Source organism: Lissotriton helveticus, chromosome 10, assembly GCF_964261635.1.
Source record: "Lissotriton helveticus chromosome 10, aLisHel1.1, whole genome shotgun sequence".
Lineage (NCBI taxonomy): Eukaryota > Metazoa > Chordata > Amphibia > Caudata > Salamandridae > Lissotriton > Lissotriton helveticus.
The window spans coordinates 99787366-99801396 of record NC_136071.1 but is presented as its reverse complement, the minus strand read 5'-3'; the positions used below and the strand labels follow the sequence as shown (position 1 = coordinate 99801396).

The following is a 14031-nucleotide window of genomic DNA, read 5'->3' as shown; positions in this document are numbered from 1 at the left end:
AAAGTGGCTACGTTTGATGAAAAAGCCTTATGCTGGGTTGAAGTGGGTGGCAAATCTAACAAATCGTGCAGTGACTTCTAAAAAAAAATCAGTTGTGTCTCACTAAGTGCTTTTGAAGCCAAAACAAACGGCTTCAGCGAAAGTGCAGTGATATATCTGACTTTGAGGGCAACAGCCCTCAAAGCCCCGGAAGAGGATTTTGTCTTTGTTTGAGAGACTAACTCTCAAGGTATAAACTTTAACTGTGATTATCCCCGTTGTGTATCCGACCTCTACTCCATTGCTGTTGGCCTGAAATTGCACCCAGATCATGGGCTAAGCAAACAGTAACTTTTAATTGACGCTTTACTCTTTCTTGGTTCTTTTTTTACACCAAATATTTACAAATTCATATGTTCGAGGCATGTGGGCTGCTAAATTCATATCTTAGCATTAGATCGCCGCCTAGTGTTGGGTCCGGATGATCGCACATTGTTGTCCTGGAAGAGTCTTCGAAGTATCCTGAGATAGGTGGCTCCTCCCCTGGACTACTGTGCGCATGGGCATCGGCTCCATCCCCAGATTGTTTTTTTCCGCCATTGGGTTCGGATGCGGTCTCGACGTCTCTCTGTCGGAACCGAGAAAAACTAACTTTTTAAGGCCAAAAGGCCTTGTTTTCATAGCGTCGGTATTGTTTGCGCACGGTCTCGAGTTCTTCCGTCTCTTGGAGTCGGAATCAGTGGTGTATTTTCACTCTTCGGACATCGAGGCCTTCTCATCGCGACACGACCGCAACTTTCCAGCATGGAGCGGAGTCCGTTTAAGTACTGCCCGCTCTGTGGGTCCAAATACCCACATATAGACGTCCACCCGGTCTGTAACAAATGCCTTTCACCAGACCATAACGAGGACAACTGCATGGCCTGCGCAAGATTCAGGTCCAAGAAGACACTCAAGCTTCGGCGCGCGGTGCGCCTTGAGGCCAGACAAGCGGCCCCGGATCCAGAAAACATCTTCGGCGACCAAGAAGAGGAGGACCAGAGCCATCATCTTCAAATCTCCCCGCCCGAGACGGAGGTCGAGGCAGATCCGGAAGACGGCGACGGAGTCGCGGATCAAGGCCTTGAATACGTCGACGAGGTAGGGGACGTCGAAGAGGTTTATGGGGCCGCGGCAGATAGCTCAGGTGACGAGCTATGCCCCGAATGTTACGAAGATCAAGATCGGGTCACGGGATCGCCTGTCGGCCTTACCCTAGACCCCGTACCGCAAGCCACGGCCCCGCCTTCCGGCCCGGCCACGGACAAACTTGCTGGGCAGGCCGTATCGAAACCGAAACCTACGGTATCGACTACACCTAAAATGGCCGACCCAAAATCGAAACCGAAACTTATGGCTTCGAGCACACCTAAGATGGCGGCCGTACCACAGAAAACGACCAAACCCGCTGTTTCATCGACTCCGTCGACCTCCGGTCCACAGAAGTCGAAGAAATCTGTCGATTCAACAGTATCAAAATCGACGCCGGAGGAGGGATCCTCTAAAAAGGGTGGTCGGCACGGGTCAACCGCTGCGGCGCCGTCAAAGCCCGCAAAAGCCAGCGACACGGCTCCGGTTCCGACTGGGACTCCGTTAGTCGGACGCGTGGTGGAGACGGAGCCGACAAAGTCACACGGATCGAAGGCTGGTACATCTGCGCATCGGTCCAAGGACTCTGGGTCGGCGGCTGCGGCATCATCGTCAAAGACTCAGAAGGGACACCAGGACGTCGGATCCGAGGGCAAGGTCAAAGCCTCCTCGTCGGCGCCAAAGGCCTAGGCAAGTGACACGTCCCCCATCGCCTCTTCACTGCAGAGGATCAGGGAGAAGGCCTTGGCTACGTCGGCTCCGATGCCATCGCCACAGAAGCCGATGGACATTCCGGTGAAGCCTGCGGGTAAGCTTCTCTTCCTTCTGCCGCCAAAAGAGGCGCCGAAGGCCTTTTCAACGAAATCGACGCCAAAAAAGTCGGATTCTTCAACGGCAGGGGCACTTTCAGGTCGGGTACTCGACTCAGAAGAGGATTCGGAGCGTTTTATCGACGCAGACACGGGCAAATTGACCCTTTACAAGAGGAGGATCACTTCACAGCCAGTGGACTCCTATGTCATCCCCCTCAAGAAGAAAAGGCTTCCTCAGGACGCTTCAGGCCTCATGGAACCCATCCAGCCTCCTCCAAGAAGGAGCCCAACTCCTTCCCCAGAACAATCTGAGGGTGAGGGATATAATGAAGATGACCAGTACACTTTCCCCATCAATGAACCAGATGCACAGCCGGATTCATATGATGACATTGGTGACCAAGGCACCCAGGATGTGGGGCAAGACCCACAGCCTGACCCACAGCCTTTCAGTGCACGTGCATCCCCAACTGAAGATTCAGCAGGTTTTCATGCACTCCTTGAAAGGGCAGCTGCTAATCATGATGTGGACATGCATGCTGACCCAGTAGAAGAAGACTTTCTATTTGACACTTTTTCAGTCTCTGAAAGGACTGTAAAGACACTGCCTATGCTCAAGGGGGTCCTCAAACATGCTGCGGACATCTTTAAAGAACCTACCAGGGCGAGAGTGGTCAATCCACGTATTGAAAAAAAGTACAGACCAGCACCTGCAGACCCTGCATACATTCGGGGACAGTTGCCGCTGGACTCCCTGGTGGTCGCAAATGCCCGCAAAAGGGCCAACTCCCAAACAACGGGTGAAGCTCCTCCCCCGGATAAGGAGTCCAAAGTGCTAGAGGCAGGAGGCAAAAGAGTAGCTGCACAGGCTGCCAACTTTTGGCGTATTGCAAATACGCAGGCACTCTTGGCACGTTATGATAGGGCGCATTACGACACCCTAGAGCGAGTTTTAGAACACCTGCCTTCGCAGTTTCAAGAGGGCACCAAACTGCTTATAGAAGAGGGAAAACTGATCTCCAACGCGGCCATAAAGTGTGCACTTGATGCCGCAGACACAGCAGCTAGGGCCATTAACACTAGCGTCATGCTGAGGCGACAGGCGTGGCTCCGCATATCGGGGTTTAAACCTGACATACAAACAACCATACTTAATCAGCCCGTCAATCCTGATAGACTGTTTGGTCCAGATGTTGACACCACCCTTGAAAAGTTTCGGGGCAATAATTTTCGTCACTCAGGTGCACGTGGAGTCACCAGAGGACAGATGGGTCAACAGTCACAATTCTCAAGAGGCGGAGCACAATCCTCGTACCCCAAACAGAACAAGGGGGGTTACCGAGGAAACAGCACCAGAGGACGCGGCAGAGGGAACAACAACTCCCGCTCCTCTGCCCCAAGCAAACAGTGACTCTCTGTCACTGCCCCCCGACCACTTAACACCTGTCGGGGGGAGACTGCAGCAGTTCCTGCCCGTCTGGAGAAACATCACCACAGACAGGTGGGTGCTACAACTTGTACAGTACGGTTATTGTCTAGAGTTAAGATCCACTCCACCCAACATTCCACCAAGGCAACGGCCTATGTCCGCAGAGCACTTGCACTTATTGCAGCAGGAGGTAGTGGTGATGCTGCAAAAAGGCGCAATCGAGCTCGTGCCAGTGGGAGGAGGAAGGCACAGGGGTGTATTCCCTGTACTTCCTTATTCCGAAGAAGGACGGATCTCTCAGACCCATTCTGGATCTACGTCCCCTCAACCTGTATATACTGTCAGAACATTTCCATATGCTCACACTGCAACAGATTCTTCCCTTGTTAAACCAGGGGGACTTCTTAGCGACCTTAGACCTCAAGGATGCTTATTTCCACATACCACTACACCCGTCCCACAGAAAATACCTCAGGTTCACTATCCAAGGCAAACATTATCAGTTCAAAATCCTACCCTTCGGAGTCACCCCAGCCCCAAGAGTGTTTACCAAGTGTCTGGCGACAGTAGCGGCGCACCTCAGGAGGCACGGCATCCATGTCTACCCCTACCTGGACGACTGGCTCGTTCAAGCCAAGTCGGAACAACAGTGCGCCGCGGACATGTCGACTACCATTCACCTCCTTCACGATCTGGGTTTCTCGTTGAACTACCCAAAGTCGCACCTTCACCCGGCACATGTCCGGCAGTTTCTAGGCGCGACAATCAATACCCTGACGGCCGTGGCTCAACCAAACCAAGTCAGGATAGACAGCATGCAGTCTCTAATCCAGAAATTCAGACCACAACACTCACTTCCAGCAAGAGTGTTCATGCAGTTGATAGGCATGATGGCCTCCTGCATCTTCATAGTCCCTCACGCACGGCTACATATGCGCCCGCTCCAGGAGTGCTTAGCAAATCAGTGGACACAGGCTCAGGGACAATTAACAGACCTAGTGTTGGTTACCAGTTGGGCATACGACTCTCTGCATTGGTGGACTCCACACAACCTTTGCAAGGGCCGACTGTTCCAGGAGCCAGTGCCACAGATTACCCTGACAACGGACGCATCTCTCCAGGGATGGGGAGCTCATCTGCTCAATTACACTGTGCAGGGACTATGGACGACGCAGCAACAGAAGATGCACATCAACTATCTGGAACTGATGGCAATCTTCATGGCACTCAAGTCCTTCATTGTACATCTGTGCAACAAGGTAGTGTTAGTCCGGACGGACAACATGACCGCGATGTACTACATTCAAAAGCAGGGGGGCACCCACTCGCCACAGCTGTCTCATCTGGCTCAGGGCATGTGGCGGTGGGCCATTCAGAGGAACATCTTCCTCATGGCAGAACACCTCCCGGGCAAGGACAATCTGATGGCGGATCTGCTCAGCAGACACAGCCATCAAATGCACGAGTGGGAGTTACACCCATCTGTACTCCACCCGTACTTCCAGCAGTGGGGTCATCCGGAGATAGACCTATCTGAAAGAAACAGGTTAGTATTAGATTCCTTACCTTAGAATATCCCCAGGCGTCAGTCTGGATCCGGAAACTTTTGCGTAGCAGTACCCCTGCGCGTCGGTAGGCGTCGTCTGCAGGCGTCCCCTGCGGCTCCGCGTCGTCGGCGTCGTGCGCCGTCGCTGGAGTATATAGACGCCGCCTCCGCGCGCTGACGTCAGTTCTTCTTTTTTCCGCGCCAGTTAGCGCAGATACGAAGAGCAGTACTCCGGTCTTTTGACCAAGTTTATTGTTAACTACTTAATCTTCTACGGTGCCGGTAGGATGCCCGGTTTCAAGGGTTGCGACGAGTGCGACCGCCTGATGTCGGTCACCGACCACCATCGACTCTGCCTCCGGTGTCTGGGCGCGGACCACGACGTGGAGTCCTGCGTCGACTGTCGGGCCTTGACTGGTAAAGCTAGACGGGAGCGGTCCCGCAAGCTTCTCGAGCTCCGTGTGTCGGCCCCGCGTCGAGAGCGGTCCCGGTCCGGTCGGAGGTCGAGGGAGCGGTCGAAGGAACGATCGCGGAGCCGCCATGAGCGCTCCGGGAGTCGCCACCATTCCTCCGGTTCGTCAGGTAAGCGTAAGAAGTCGGGGCGTCGTCATCGTACCCCTGACTCCCCCCGACGCCCGCGTGATGCGGCCGGGGGCTCGGGTGGCCCCACCCACGCGGACCCGCGTGGGTCGCCGACGCTGTCTCCCCCATACCCGTCGGTCCCTGGGGAAGGCGCGTCGTGTGAGGAGATCGAGGCCTTCCTCATAGCTATGAGGGCGAGGTCTCCTCCGGCGGGGCCTACGGCGCCTGCGGGCCCGAGCGGTTCGGGTGCTCCTGCCTCGACGCCGCCGGTGGCTCCGGCCCCGGCGCCGCTGGGCCCCTCAGGTTCGTCGCCGGCTGGTCTACCGGCCTCTCCGGCGTCGGTTCCTTTGGGCCAACCCGTGGTGCCGTCTCCGCGCGGTGCGGCGACTCCGCCGTCGGTTCCGGCCGGCGTCGGGTCGCCGACGCCACGCGGCGCCACCCCCAATCCCCCTCTGACTCCTGACGCGGAGTCGGACCGGCGTCGTCCGACGCCGGATCCGGCGCCGATGGGGCCCATTGACCCCGAGGTCTATATCGTCGATCCAGAATACGGCGATGAGGACGAGTATGGAGAGGGTTGGGAGGGGTCTGAGGACCCTTTATCCCGTGCCTGCCAGTATGATGTGGACTGGGTAGGTGATCTGGGTGATGCCAGTGGTCTGGACGAGTCGCCCAACCCTGGGTTTGTCTCCCCGACCCCGGTGGCGTCTGAGGCAGGTGCTGCCTATTCGGTGGTCCTGATGAGGGCTGCCAAGGCCTTGAGCCTTGAGCTCCCTGTCGCGAAGGTCAAGCCGAACATTCTGACCGAAGTGTTTAAACCGCAGTCATGCCCCCAGGAGCCTCTGCTGCCGTTTAATGAGGCCCTGACGGATGTCCTTTTGGGCACCTGGTCCAGGCCCGCTTCCGGTGCACCGGTTGACCGGAACGTGGCCAGGCGTCACCGTCCGTGCTCGGACGACCCTGCCTTCCTATCCACCCATCCCTCCCCGGAGAGTCTGGTGATCCAGGCCTCCACTTCACAGTCCGCGTTCCCGTCGGCTCCGCCCGATCGGGAATCAAAGCGGTATGACCAATTTGGTAAAAAGGTCTTTTCCTCTTTGAGCGCTGGACTGCGGTCTTGTAATACCGCGTGCCTCTTGGGCCGCTACACCCACTCCCTGTGGGATACGGTCGAGGAGTGTTTGCCGCAATGCCCCCAGGAAGTGCGGGACAAGCTCACCCGGGCCTTGGTTGAAGGCCGGGATGCGGCGCGGTACTCGATCCGTTGTGGTCTGGACACGACCGACTCGCTGGGGCGGGCTATGTCCACGACGGTGGCGATTCGTCGCCATGCTTGGCTGAGATCTGCCAACTTCTCGCCAGACGTCCAAAATACACTCATGGACATGCCATTTGATGGCAGTCGCCTGTTTGGTGACAAAGCGGACCACGCGCTGGAGCGCTTCAAGGACTCCAGGGTCACGGCCAAGTCCTTGGGTCTTTCGACCCAGCGCCAGCAGGCGGGTTCGTTTCGCCCCTTTTGTGGCCAAGGGAGGGGCGGTCCCACACGTGCTGCCAGCCACGCGCCGCAGAACGCTCCCCAGCGCGGTGGCGGCCGTGGTTTCCGCCGTGGTGGCGGTAGAGGCCAGCGGCGAGGTCAGTCCACGCCTCCCCCCGCTGCTGCATCCAAGCCTTCCTAGTCCGAGCTTTCGGGCTCACGTGACGCCAGTGGGTGGCAGGGTTCGCCATCACCACTCCCGCTGGCGCGCGATAACATCGGACAGGTGGGTGCTGCAGCTCGTTCGAAGGGGCTACGCCCTCCCCTTCGAGTCCACTCCTCCAGCCATGCCACCGCAGAACCACCGTGTGTCGGGGGACCACTTGACACTTCTGCAGGAGGAAGTTACGGCCCTCTTGGCCAAGGGGGCCATCGAGCGCGTTCCTGGGCCAGAAGTAGGGTGTGGTTGCTACTCCCACTACTTTCTGGTGCCCAAGAAGGACAAAGGAGGCCTGCGTCCTATCTTGGACCTACGGAACGTCAACGGCTTCCTCCGGAAGGAGAAGTTCAAGATGTTGACTTTGGCTCAGGTCTTGGCTGCTCTAGACCCACAAGACTGGATGGTAGCGTTGGACTTGCAGGATGCGTATTTTCACATCCCCGTCCTGCCGGCCCACCGGCGTTACCTGCGGTTCACGGTAGGCCACGAGCACTTTCAGTTTATCGTGCTCCCATTCGGCCTTACCAGCGCCCCACGGGTGTTCACGAAAGTGATGGCGGTGGTCGCAGCTCATCTGCGCCGGTTAGGGGTTTCAGTCTTCCCCTACCTCGACGACTGGTTGTTGAAGGCGGGCTCGCCCCAGACAGTCGTCCACCACCTTCAGATGACGGCAGACCTCCTGCACGAGCTGGGGTTTTCCATCAATGTGCCGAAATCACACCTGTGTCCCTCTCAAAAGCTCCTTTTCATCGGAGCGGTTCTCGACTCGGCGCAGTTTCGGGTTTATCCCCCGGAACGGCAGGTCCGGGATATTCAGGCTCTGATTCCCATCTTTCAGCCGTTATCCCGGGTTTCGGTCAGGTTGACGCTGCGGCTTCTGGGGCTGATGGCCTCCTGCATCCTACTGGTGCATCACGCCAGGTGGCGGATGCGGGCTCTGCAGTGGGACCTGAAGTTTCAGTGGGCCCAGCATCAGGGCAACCTATCCGACCATGTCCTGATCTCGGAGGGCACTGCGAGACAGTTGCAGTGGTGGCTTACGGACCGCGATTGGGTCAGAGGCAGATCCCTCTCCCTTCCCCAACCGGAGCACGTGGTTGTGACGGACGCGTCCCTCCAGGGCTGGGGTGGCCACTTGGGAGAGGCGGAGATCAGAGGCATCTGGTCTCCGGCGGAGTCCCGGCTCCATATCAACCTGTTGGAGCTGCGGGCGATTCGCCTAGCACTGAAGGCATTCCTCCCCTTTGTCAACGGGAGTGTAGTGCAGGTGTTCACGGACAACACCACCGCCATGTGGTACTGCAACAAACAGGGCGGTGTGGGGTCGTGGACCCTTTGCCAGGAGGCTCTGCGTCTCTGGCAATGGCTGGAACGTCAGGGCGTGACTCTGACGGTTCAACACCTGGCAGGTTCTCTGAACGCCAGGGCGGACGAACTCAGCCGTCGGTGCTCGGTGGATCACGAATGGCGTCTGAACTCGGACGTGGCGAGCGGCCTCTTTCAGCAATGGGGAGAGCCTTGGTTAGATCTATTCGCCACAGAAGAGAACGCGCAATGTCATCAGTTCTGCGCGTTGGAGTTTCCAAGACGGCACTCGCTCGGCGACGCCTTTCGGCGCGAGTGGAGTTGCGGTCTGTTGTACGCCTTTCCGCCTATACCACTTCTGCCCAGAGTGCTGAAGAAGATCAGGCGCGACCGGGCCCAAGTTATCCTTGTGGCTCCGGACTGGGCTCGAAGATACTGGTATCCCGAGCTACTCAGCATGACAGTCGGTCCCTCGATCCGCCTGCCCCTTCAGGAGGACCTTCTGTCGCAGCAGCAGGGGACGGTCCTCCACCCGAACCTGTCCAGTCTCCACCTCCATGCTTGGAGATTGAGCGGCGGCAGTTGAGGCCATTTGACTTGCCTCCTGAAGTCTGTGATGTAATTCTGGCAGCCAGGCGTCCCTCCACAAAGTCGGTATACGCCTGCCGGTGGAACAGATTTGTGGCATGGTGCACAGCAAAGGCTGTGGATCCCCTTTCTGCCCCTCTGTCTGAGGTTCTCCTCTTCCTCCTTTCCCTTGCCCAGCAGGGCTCTGCTCTGGGCACTATCAAGGGCTATCTTTCTGCCCTTTCCGCCTTCTTGAGGCTACCTGATCAGCCATCTTTATTCAAGTCCCCTATTGTGTTACGATTCTTGAAGGGCATCATGCACATGTATCCCCCAACTCCGTTCGTGATGCCTCAGTGGGACTTGAACCTGGTTCTGACTTTCCTGATGTGCGCTCCCTTTGAGCCTCTTCATTCCTGTCCTCTCCGTCTTCTCACTTTAAAGACGGCCTTCCTGGTGGCTATCACCTCTGCCAGGAGAGTGAGTGAGCTCCAGGCTCTTTCTGTTAAACCTCCTTTCTTGTCTGTTCATCCTGATAAGGTGGTTCTTCGGACTAGGCCTTCTTTCCTGCCCAAGGTAGTCTCTGCTTTTCACATTGGGCAGTCCATCACCTTGCCCTCCTTCTTCCCGCCTCCGCATCCTTCGAAGGATGAAGAGCGGCTCCATCGTCTGGACCCAAAACGTGCGCTTTCATTTTATATGGATCGCACACGCCAGTTCCGGGTGGATGACCAACTGTTTGTTGGCTACGTGGGTGAGAAGAAGGGAAGGGCGGTACAGAAGCGGACCATCTCTCGGTGGGTCGTCCTGTGCATCAAAGCATGCTACTCTTTGGCTCGGAAGGAGCCTCCTGTTGGGCTGAGGGCCCATTCCACTCGGGCCACGGCGGCTACTACTGCCCTGGGCCGGCGAGTCCCTTTGCAGGACATTTGCCAGGCGGCCACGTGGGCCTCGCTGCACACCTTTGCGAGGCACTACTGCCTGGACAGTCAAGTCCGGAGGGATGGCTTCTTTGGTCGTTCGGTCCTCCAGGACTTTCTGGTGTAGGTTGTATTGGTTCGCAGACCCACCACCGGGGTTGGTATTGCTGGGGTATCTATTCTAAGGTAAGGAATCTAATACTAACCTGTTTCTTTCAGATGAACAAGTTACTTACCTTCGGTAACGATATATCTGTAAGAAACAGTAGTTAGTATTAGATTCCTTACCGCCCCACCCATCCTCCCCGTTCTGCGAACTGATACCTAGGGTTACGGACATCCCTTTCAGGGCCCTAGTTTCAAATGGCACCAGTGTTAGTTCTCACATGGCTCTGCGTGTTCTGGCGCGGAAAAGCTGTGTGCAAAGAACTGACGTCAGCGCGCGGAGGCGGCGTCTATATACTCCAGCGACGTCATCACGGCGCACGACGCCGACGACGCGGAGCCGCAGGGGACGCCTGCAGACGACGCCTACCGACGCGCAGGGGTACTGCTACGCAAAAGTTTCCGGATCCAGACTGACGCCTGGGGATATTCTAAGGTAAGGAATCTAATACTAACTACTGTTTCTTACAGATATATCGTTACCGAAGGTAAGTAACTTGTTCGTTTGCAACAAAGGAAAACGCAAAATGCCAACACTTTGCCGCCAGGTTCCCTCACCCACAGTCGCAGGGGAATGCGATATGGATGAACTGGTCAGGCAAATTTGCGTACGCTTTTCCGCCAGCCCCTCTGATACCGCTGGTGGCAAGAAAGCTAAGGCAGCACGCGATGACTCTCATCCTGGTTGCTCCAACGTGGGCGCGCCAAGCATGGTACACCACGTTCCTCGAACTCTCAGTGGTGCCGCATCAAAGACTGCGCCTCACGCCCAGACTTTTGACGCAGAACCATGGAGAAATTCAGCATCCAGATCCGCAACAGCTCAACCTGGCGATCTGGCTCCTGAAGTCCTAGAGTTCGGATACCTTAACCTACCTCCAGAATGCATGAACATCATCAAGGAGGCAAGGAAGCCAACTACCAGAGCATGCTATGCTGCAAAATGGAAGCGTTTTGTCATTTACTGTACAGCCAATGACATCAACCCGCTAGATGCATCTATCCCTAACATCATTTGTTATCTGTTACATCTGTACAAGTGCAATCTAGCGTTCACTTCTATTCGGATACATCTATCCGCCATCGCAGCATATCTTCAGAATAGGCAGCATCGCTCTGTCTTCAGGGTGCCTGCCATTAAAGCTTTCCTTGAAGGTCTGAAACGAGTCATTCCCCCAAGAACACTGCCAGCTCCGGTGTGGAACCTCAATGTGGTCCTCACCAGGCTGATGGGACCACCATTTGAACCACTGCACTCGTGTGAACTCCAGTTCCTAACGTGGAAAGTGGCTTTCCTAATTGCTATTACGTCACTGAGGCGTGTTAGTGAGCTGCAAGCGCTCACAATCCAAGAGCCATTCATTCAGATTCATCCAAATAGGGTAGTGCTACGTACTAACCCCAAATTCCTTCCGAAGGTGGTGTCACAGTTTCATCTCAACCAAACTATTGACTTACCGGCATTCTTCCAAAACCCACAAACGGTGGCGGAAAGAATGCTCCATACGTTAGACGTACGGAGGGCGTTGATGTACTACATTGACAGAACACAACACTTTAGGAAAACAAAACAACTTTTTGTTGCCTTCTCACCACAACACAAAGGCAACCCTATTTCCAAAGCAGGAATAGCCAGGTGGATTGTTAAGTGCATCCAAATATGTTATCAAAAGGCCAAGCGCACTTTAACGATACCCCCAAGGGCGCACTCCACACGCAAATTGGGGGCATCCATGGCTTTCCTGGGGAACATTCCTTTAGAGGATATTTGCAGAGCAGCCACGTGGGTTACACCACATACCTTTACGAAACACTACTGTGTTGATGTGCATTCCAAGCAGCAAGCTGCTGTAGGACAGGCTGTTCTCAAGACACTTTTTCAGGTTTCTGCAGCTGGCACGGGCAACCGCCGCTGATGGAGGGACTGCTATGTATTCTATGCTAAGATATGAATTTAGCAGCCCACATGCCTCGAACTGAATATGCTACTTACCAGTATGCATCTGTTCTTGGCATGTAGGGCTGCTAACATTCATATCGCCCACCCTCCTCCCCGGTGCCTGTCGCAGCTGCAGATATACTATTGTATTCAATCATTAGCATGGGCATCCTTTACACTTTTCACTCCATCTTCTGCCACAATGGCGAAAAACAATCTGGGGATGGAGCCGATGCCCATGCGCACTGTAGTCCAGGGGAGGAGCCACCTATCTCAGGATACTTCGAAGACTCTTCCAGGACAACAATGTGCGATCATCCGGACCCAACACTAGGCGGCGATCTAATGCTAAGATATGAATGTTAGCAGCCCTACATGCCAAGAACAGATGCATACTGGTAAGTAGCATATTCATTCCGGTTCCTCTTAACCTTTTGAATGCTATGGGGATTTTTCCCCTGTGCTGGAAACACATGAACCCCATTATTCATGACGAGCTGGGCTCGTCATCAGCGTAGCAGGAGGCTACTGCATGACGAGCCCAGCTCGTCATGAGCGTGGAAGGGGTTAATCAATTTTAACTATCTTGGTGTCTTTCAACTTACAAGTAGACAACACTTGCAACAAAGAGGAGCAACATTTGATTAATCCCTGGACAGCCTTAGACATGTAACTATTGAGGACGGGCCCAGCCCACTCAGAAGGACACATGTGGAAGCAATTTTTCTGCCATCCTTGGTTACCTGGGCTTAGGCCAGCACTTTCCTGGAATAAGCTGGAAGAAAGGGAAAGATCTTCCTAAAGACGGAATATAGGCTGAAACCCATGGTAGTATGTGATATAATGTGCTCATCAGACATGAGCTTGGAATCAACGATGATTCTCAGATTTGTGGCGTGTTGGGAGGGAATCGAAAGAGAGACCAAAGAGTCAGTCCACCATGCAGCTGTCCACATATTGGGGTTTCCAAAAATAACAACCACAGTTTTGTCTCCATTTAGTACTAGAGAGTTGGAATTCATCCAGTTGGCAACCTCTTTAAGGGAAGAAGAAAATTGAAGGGATGCCAATTTTGTGTTCCCATCCAGCCTTAAGATTAGTTGGGTATCATTTTCATAAGCGTTGAATTTACAGCAAAACGAGTATCAATCTGGCTAGCGGAGTCATGTAGAGGATGAATAATGTGGGGCTGAGCGCTGATCCTTGTGGAACTCCAGTAGGAGGTAACTTAGCTAACATAGTTAGCCAAACAAGCTGTGTTTCAGTTTAAGGAAGCAAACCAGTTATATATTGAGTTTGTGATGCCAGTTTCCGGCAGGCACTCAAGCAAGATGTCATGAGAGATGGTATTGAAGGCAGCCGATAAGTTTAGCAAAATCAGGGCTGCCCCGCCTCTCTCACCCAAAATGAGGAGGATGTAATTTGTGGCTTTAGCAATAACAGTTTCAGCGCTGTGAATGATGCAGAGTTGTCCTATTTGGGGGAAACATCTTTTACAACGAAACTTTTACCACGCAGTGCTGTTACAACGCAAGTATTACAACGAAAACCTTTACAACGCATTACACTGGGGGGGCGCTCTAGGATAGGGAATAGTTGTTTTTTTTTTTTTTTTTGGTTAAAAACTTTTATTGAGCAATCAGATAAAAAGTACAGAGATGGGCCTACAACCACACGGGCTGGCCGCTAAGTCGCAAAGCACGACACATGAAATAAACAATCGTTGACGTGGTCAGGCCGAAATCATAGAGTAAAATTGCTCCAGACATAGGACAGGACACAACAATTTTCTATATTAAACATTAAAATAACGAACACCAAACAAGGCGAATGCAGCAATCAAGTCAGCCCAGATGTCAGAGGGGAAGGCCACTAATCAGGAAAACAAAGGTAAATCAATGAGACTCGGCAAGGCCGGGGAGGGGGGGGAAGCAGGGAGGACAGGAAAATCCAAGAACAGAA

General features: G+C 54.3%; 1 protein-coding gene across 2 annotated transcripts in view; it reads left to right on the top strand.

Moving 5' to 3' along the window:
* Positions 1-14031, top strand: part of TBL3 (transducin beta like 3) — a 197719-nt gene that overhangs the window by 77853 nt on the left and 105835 nt on the right. The gene's annotated exons all lie outside the window — the stretch shown is intronic.